The sequence below is a fragment of the Sesamum indicum genome, linkage group LG9, assembly GCF_000512975.1.
Source record: "Sesamum indicum cultivar Zhongzhi No. 13 linkage group LG9, S_indicum_v1.0, whole genome shotgun sequence".
NCBI lineage: Eukaryota > Viridiplantae > Streptophyta > Magnoliopsida > Lamiales > Pedaliaceae > Sesamum > Sesamum indicum.
Genome location: NC_026153.1, coordinates 24,008 through 32,500, shown reverse-complemented (window position 1 = coordinate 32,500; position 8,493 = coordinate 24,008). Strand labels below are relative to the sequence as shown.

The 8,493-nt window shown below is 33.4% G+C and overlaps 1 long non-coding RNA gene across 3 annotated transcripts; it reads left to right on the top strand.

The window, feature by feature from the left end:
* LOC105169932 lies at positions 2,541–7,312 on the top strand. Of its 3 annotated transcripts, XR_002287840.1 has the most exons (6): positions 2,541–2,852; positions 3,062–3,269; positions 3,392–3,454; positions 3,551–3,633; positions 3,766–3,843; positions 6,979–7,312. It is a non-coding gene; the product is annotated as an uncharacterized LOC105169932 (long non-coding RNA). The 3 variants fall into 3 exon arrangements; XR_002287841.1 differs by lacking the exon at positions 3,392–3,454 and having other exon boundaries at positions 3,083–3,269; XR_848464.2 differs by lacking the exon at positions 3,392–3,454.

Below are 8,493 nucleotides of genomic sequence, written 5' to 3'. Positions count from 1 at the left end.
CAATATTGTGAAGACAGGGTGTTAATGGTGGACGGGGTAATCTGGAAGAAAGGGGACATGTTATACTACCCGAGAAGGCCATGCCTCAGCATTCTTGATATTTGGAAGCAAATGGCGGATCAGCCTTAGACGATGCTCCTGTAAGCCCCTTGAAGCTCTATCAGACGTTGGCATGGCAGGTTTGCCTGTCAGTGTGCATGGGTGCCAGCATGGTGTGGCACTCGAGCTGGTTAAGTGTTGAACCAGTTTAAGGCAGAAGGTTCATCGTATTAGAGTGACGATTACACATGCAGAGGTGTGAGCAACAATACGTTGGTGTCGTAGCCTTGTTCTACAGTGGTGAATGATTGTGGGTATGTGTGGATAGGGGCTTTGCATGGAAGGTTGCGGGGGTTGGCTAAATGGTACCCGAGTTTAGTGAAGATAGCACTTGAGTTGCAACAAAGAAAGGTGCCGCCCACACAGGCCGCATGCATTTGCAGTAAGACCGGATGTCATGCACTCATGTAGGACACGACGTTCAAAAGGCAGGAAGCTGCACGTGCAGGCAACATCCAATGTTTAGACGACATCAAGTTGTGCGGCAGGCAGCACCCTACGTGCGGCAGACTAGCAGACAATGTGCGTCGCGGAAGAACGGGAATATATGCGCTCAGGCTGATTGATGATAGCAGTTACGTGTGGCACTTTTATGGTTGTTGTCTTCCCTGTCGCATGTGCCATTATCCCTCATGACACCCGTCGATAGATAGGAGACAAAAATTTATTTTTTATTACTACAAGAAAATAGAAAATTATCAATAAAAAGTATTTAATAATAATTTTAATATCTTATCTCAATCAAACATATTTTACTCGCAAGTAATTACAGCCTAAACTATTTACATTTTGAGATATAAAGAGACACTGTTCTTAAGTTAATTATGTAATTGGTTGAGTGTGGAAAATACTTGGCTAGGTCCAATAATAAATGACGTCTTGATTCTCATAGTTAGATGATATTCTTGTGCCAAAAATGCAAATTTTTTATTTACAACAATTACAAAATATTAAATATGTTATACTATTTTAAAAGCTACATTCACGTACTCATTAATATTTTCAATAATAATGATTTTAAGTTACTTATTAATGTATTTTCAATAATAATACGCGTTAATGAAAGACAGATATAATAATATAAAATAATCATTATTTTTGTAGTATAATCAATATTTTTTTAATACATAATTAATTGTGAGATAAAATAATATATAATGATTATAGTTGATGTGATATATTTTTTTCAAATGTATTTAAAATACTTTTTCTTAAGTTAAAGAATAGTTTTTACAAAATAATTATATCTGCTAGTTCACTTAATTAACTCCTGTATTTACCAGCTCACTAACTGTACTACCTCTCTTGGCGTTATTTTTTTGTTCACGACCATTAACTCTCTCAAGAGTTACTGAACTGGTAAATATAAGAGTTAATTTTTACAATTAGAAACTAATTATAATTTTTATAAAATAATTATCTTCAATAAAACTTTAAAATTCATTGTTGTAATAAAATAATAATTCTTGCCACTAAATAAATATAATTTGTGATAATATTAAAATTATCATTAATTATTTTTTATCGATAATTTTCTATCTCTTTGCCATAGATTTTATCTTTTTTAATTTTTTATTTCAATCTACTTTTTCTATATATTTTCTCTCTCTTGCCCCACGATTTTTACGCCATATTTTCTCTCATTTAAGATTATCCACACGGCAATCATCCCAAGAAGCAATCGGAAAATGAAATAGAAGATCCAATGCCTAAATCGAATAGTGGAATTTTTTAAGCTTTAATTGCATTTGCTGTCATATATATAAGAGGTGGCAAAATAGTAATCTCGAATTAATTGATTTTTACAAATGCAAAATTCTGATCGTCGATTTTAAAAGTGGCTAAAATATGGTAAAATGGACAAAATTGAGATTTTTTAATTTGAGGATTTTATTGATTGGATATTTTTTTAATTAGTCTTTCATCCGCTACATAAACACTTACATGTAAAAAGAAAATATCAAATTGCATAATATAAATGAGCAAACAAATCCTCTATAAAAAATAAATAGTAAATTGTTTCATGTGTTGTCATAAGGGATATTTGCTCATTTCGTATATCAGATGAGTAAATTGCATTTAACCCCATTTTTTTTATAACATGCATTTATTTCACCTACATGTGTGGGTTATATGTGATTATATTTTTAAATTATGAATGATTTAATTATATTTTAATTTAACACATGCCAGTGATATATTAAGGTATTAACACGATAATGGTGCGGATTTTTCTAATTGATATCATATGATATAATATTATATTGATATAGCATTTTTTAATGTCTCTCGCTCTTCGCCAGATCCTAACAGGGATAAGGTTCTACATAAGATTAATAAAAACATCGAATTTTTAACCTATTTTTTTTTAATATAGGGGTTCTTTGCATTTTGATGATAATACAGGGGCAAAAATGCAATTTACTCTTGAAATTATCATCTTGTTCACGGGTCTGTCACTTTCTCACCCTCAAACCACAGTGAAACCTAATCTTCCCAACTTTACCGTTGTGATTTCAAGAAAGAAAAGAAAAAAAAAAATGTTACCGTTGTGTTCTCCGCGCCGGCGCATATTTATATAAGAGGAACATCCACGACCAGATTTTGAAAAATAAAATATAGTGCAGAAGAAAAGCAAGAGGCGCTCACATTGACATGCCCTTCTTTTTTTAACAGCGGCGTTTTTGAACATCGTCTCAGACGTCCGGCCGCCTCCGCCGACTGCCCTCAGCCTCGATCTCTTCTTTCTTAAGGTATTTCTTGAGAGTCTGACATCAACTCGTTGCATAAGAGTTCTTTTAAGTTTCTTGAATTATGGGTTCTTGCATTGTGAACTTAAGAGTATCTTGGTTAAAGGAATTCTGCCTTCCCAACGGAAGATTTAATATGAGTACTTTTCAGTGTCACTGAATTTTGAAATTACACAGCCTTACTCTTTTTTTTCCTTTTTGTCTTTTTTAAGGTCTCGGTTTGTTATTTCAAGGTTCTTGAATTTCAATTACTACATGGGTTCTATTGTATGTCTTGGATTACGACTGCAATCTGCGGACAAGTGTGTGGGACTTACATACAAGGATGCTGGTGTGGACATTGTTGCTTGATCAGAACTTGTTAAGAGAATAGTCAAGATGGCTCACTGAATTGGAGGTTATGAAGGCTTTTCCCTTTGGGTATGGTTGTTTTTTCATTTGATTATATTCAGTAGTGATCCTGTTGTCATTTTGATCGCTAGTGTCTTGAGGGATATTAATACATATTGCCTACACTCACAAACTGGTCAATTTTTTGGCAGTCCTGTTTTTCAGAGCTTCTTTCTTGAAGGCAGATTTGGCTTTGCTTATTCCACTTGCACTTTGTGTGTCTAGCCTTTCCTTTTTTCTTTTTGGCTCTGATTTCATTGGTCTTTTCCCATTTTATAATGTTATATAATTGCATCCAAATGCTTTCACAGGGGATTCCTATAGAGATGGAGGGGGAACCAAACATATGTTGGCTTTTGGGACTCGAATCGACAAGGCTACTGGCATTGAATTGGTAATCTTTTGATCTTTTACATGTTCTTTTTTAATAATGCATGCATTAATCATTGTTTCGAATCAGGTTTTCATGAGTGTTAATGATATAGTAACTCCTAGGGCAAAACCTTTGTTTTTCCAAATCTGCCAGGAGAACCTGCAGGCTTTGAATTGGATTGTCATCTTTGTCTGCTGGCTGATCTTCCCTACCATTAGGTTGGGAAAGAATGTGAGTCTAGCAATGTTATAATTTGCATGAATGTTGTGTTTTAGAAAAGTTATTTACTAATATATTTGGCTGCAGTTGTTAATATATTTTGCTTGTGTGAATGTATTGGCCATGATTTTCATTTTCCATCCGTGTAAATTGCTGCCAATGATCCTTGGTTTACGTGGGACTTTGTTTCTGAAAATGTTTGGCTGCAGTTGTTTATATATGGGGCTAGGCTATACTAGAAATATGATGATTTTTGTTAGTCGCACCATGTCGATTATCTTACACAATCTAGCGTAAGACAGTTGCTTGAAGCTAATGGGACCCCACATGTATCTTCACTTAGATCAGCAACTATGAATCTACTTTAGGAACAGTGAGTAACACTTTGTTTTTTCCTGCTATTATCTTTGTTGCCGATCAAGTTCACATATCTTCTTTCTTAATGCATATATGTGATTCACTGAATATGTGCTTGACTTTAAATATCTCAATTTCCTCTTTGGACTGTAATGGAACTTCGTAAACCAATTGATACTTGCTCAATTGATGGGCCAGCAAAATATCTTTTCTCAAGTGCATCAAGTGCGGTATTCGTTCTTATGCCTTTTAATTGGAGTGTGCTACAATGTTGTATCTATGTTGTTTTCTTCCATGTCTGTTCGTAATTCTGTCTTGATACAAAGTACAGAGATTCAATAGAGTCACACGGAATTGTTGTTGCAGGTGATTTAGCTAGCATCAATTCTTTTATTTGCAAGCTTTATCTGTTGAAAAAAGCACTATACTCTAAATGTGATGCAGGCAATGCCGTCACTGAAGTCTCGCTGAAACCCATATTTATTTGCAAGTTTGTTTCTAGTTGCATTAAAATTGTGAAATTGTTCGATAGGTTTTGGGTCCCACAACCCATTGAGTAGGTAAGGTGAGTATTTATTTATTGGTGAATTTCTATCCGTACATATAAAGTGAAATTTCAAGAGATTTCCAAATAAAAATTAGACCATATTGAACTAATGTTGGAGGTGATATCTGGTTTTCTTTAGCCCTAACACATATAGCGTTCAATTAGCAAAGGGCATCACCCCCTACCTGATACATCAATCTCCACATGCATTTATTTGATTCTACAAGTGAAACATATCAGTTAGTATAGGTTTTTCATACTTGTTTATTAAAAGATTGAAGGCTAGAGTTTGAATTTGGTTTGCCAATTAGGTGCAAACTAGATAACCTCATATCGATAAGAATTGTGTGGGAATTTGTTGACATTTTAGAACCTAATGGTAGCCTTACGTATCTTCATAGTCTTCTCTTCAAGTTTCTAACTGAAAAGCAACCAACGGCCCCTATCAATTCTTCTTTGCTGATTTTTCTCCTATATTTTGGAATCAAGAATGGTTGAGACCATTGATTTTATACTTTGTATAATTCAAACCTAAAATTTGCTGCTCTGATTTCTTTGGAAAGCCGTGCTTTCTCCATTCTGGTTTGGAAAGTATGGGATTAGGGATTTTTTAGGCTGCTCAAAAATGTGAATGATGCAAGTATAGAGTTGAGACTTTAATGAGAGAACAAATACCTCATTTTTTTGTAAATTTATTTTTGGTTCGTTTATTATGTTGGGTTTTCTTCATGAGCTGCCTTAAAACTTTTTGTTGTTAATACGTTTGACATTTGTGTATGATTTACAAAAATCATGTTAGTTCTAGTTATTAACATCTTATTTTTGAAGGTGTATTACAGAATAATATGTTGGAACATCTATATTATACAATCATGAATTATTTTTTATTTGCGAACTTTGGGATTAAATGCTATGCTAATGTGGAACAGTTGTCGAGATGCCAATTAAAAATATATTTTTCAAGATTACTTGGTAATACTTTTGTGAGTATTATTATGTACGTTCAAGAGTTCATCAATGATTTTTAAGGAACACAAAGTTTTGATAAGTTGAAATGTATTACTAGAAAATTGTTTCTCTCTTTTGCCCAAAAGATTTGTTTTCCTTGTCAAGTGTTCTTTTGTTTTCACGTAAAGTTCTTAAAATAAATTTTTCTCTTTGACTCAAAGATTTGTTTTTCTTGTGGGGCGGTCTTCTTTAATTCTCAAAATCAGTTTGAGTTTGAATTGCAGTAATTTCTTTCAAATTATTTAAAATAAATTTACAGTGTTTAGAATATTTTTTGTATTTGATTATTCATGGGCATATATTCATTTATTTATTTTTGATAAATGCATGAATAAGTCACGTTTTTGGATTTTCAAGGAAATCTGTTATTGATTTTTATTTTTATAAAAAAGAATTGGATTCAAAACAGTTTTTGCAGCTCTTTGGAAAATTTTAAGCTGCATTAAGTTTTCTGTTTTTTAGCAAATTGCATTCATCACCATCTTTGTTTAGACTTCCAAAAAAGTACACTATTTTTTAGCAAATTGCATCCATCACTATCTTTTATTTTGATAAATGATAAAAGTCTTTTAAGATATATGTACAAGTGATTTTAACACAAATAATGAGATTAGCATCTCGACTGTTTTGCAATTTAGTATGCAGTATTTGATTTCTGAATTTCGTGTGATTGTGTAATAATGATTTTTCAACAAATTTTTTTGTGATACACCTTCAAATGTTAGATGTCAATGATATGGACATATATGGTGTTTTTGTAAAATTTGTACAAAAATGCAAATGTATGACAAACAAAAAGTTATGAGAAAGCAACATGAGGCCAAAAGCTAACATAATGAACATACCAATAATAAATCTACAAAAACATTGGAGTATTATCTCTCGTGTAGGCCTCAACTCCGAACTGCCTTGCGTCCGTCATGTTTAAAGTGGCCTTGGAATTCATAATCCTATTGCTTTCCCTATTAGAATGTTGAGAACGTGAAGGCATAATAGAAATCAGTCCGAATTTTGGGTTTGAATTATGCAAAGGATAATAAAATGGTCTCAATATTTCTTGATTTTTAAATATGGGGAAAAATCAGTAGAGGTGAAATGGATGGGGACAAAGGTTGCTTTTTGGGTAGAAATGGCAGAGAAGGATATAGGTTGTCCTATAGTTTACATGCCATTATGTGTTGCATACTTTTCTTATATGGTTGATTTTGCTCAAGTTTTCTTCTTTGTTTTTGCAGTTAAGTTAGCAGTGAAGATGATCTGAATGAAAGAGTCTGCTTAACAACGTTCATGGATTTGTCGATATCAGTTGTGGCGTTCAAGTAATTCTAAGTATGAGCCTCATGGGTTCGCCGTGGATGTAAATCTTGCCTACTGTAAATAGAACCAAGCATGTTTGTAATACTTAGATCATAGTCATGTATTAAGGAAACCAGAAACAGGGAAAGTATGTCTGGTTCATGCCTAAAAGTGATCCCTAGAGATCCTATGTAGTTGTTTCCTACTATCTTGTTAGTAAATATTTGATGTGGTACCATGTTTTGAGCAAGCAAGCAATTTTTCTTTTTCCTTTCTCATGTGCACTATTATACCTTCTCTATCTTTTTCTGTTTTTTTTATTTTTTATTTTGAGAGGAACAAACTTCACTTGAATTATCTGGCTAACTCGCCACACATGACAACATCAAGTCCAAGGGGACAACAGGATGAATCAAGTAAACGACCAAGTAGGAAACAGACACTATATATATCCAATAAAAAGATTAAATACAAAATAATATTTTAACACGATTAATTTGATAGAAGATATTTTGATTATAATTTACTTGGCATAGTAAAATTTAAAATAAATAAAATGTGAATAATATATAAACACTAATCTAAACTTCAAATCCATAAGGCGTAGGCATTATTGGCGCAGAAGAAGCACTAAATTGGGGTTTATCAGGACCAATGCTACGAGCTTCCGGAATACAATGGGATCTTCATAAAGTTGATCGTTACGAGTGTTACGATGAATTTGATTGGGAGATCCAATGGCAAAAAGAAGGGGATTCATTAGCTCGGTATTTAGTACGAATCAGTGAAATGACAGAATCCATAAAAATTATCCAACAGGCTCTGGAAGGAATTCCAGGGGGACCCTATGAGAATTTAGAAATCCGACGCTTTGATAGAATAAAAGACCCTGAATGGAATGATTTTGAATATTGATTTATTCGTAAAAGAACCTTCTCCAACTTTTGAATTGTCCAAGCAAGAACTTTATGTAAGAGTCGAAGCACCAAAAGGGGAATTGGGAATTTTTCTGATAGGAGATCAGAGTGTTTTTCCTTGGAGATGGAAAATTCGCCCACCGGGTTTTATCAACTTGCAAATTCTTCCTCAGTTAGTTTAAAGAATGAAATTGGCTGATATTATGACGATATTAGGTAGCATAGATATCATTATGGGAGAAGTTGATCGTTGAAATGATAATTGATACAACAGAAATACAAGCTATCAATTCTTTTTCCAGATTTGAATCCTTAAAAGAAGTCTATGGGATCATATGGATGTTTGTCCCTATTTTGACTCTTGTATTAGGAATCACACTAGGTGTACTAGTAATTGTTTGGTTAGAAAGAGAAATATTTGCAGGGATACAACAATGTATTGGACCCGAATACGCCGGGCCTGTGGGAATTCTTCAAGCTCTAGCAGATGGTACAAAACTACTTTTCAAAGAGAATCTTCTTCCATCTAGAGGAGAT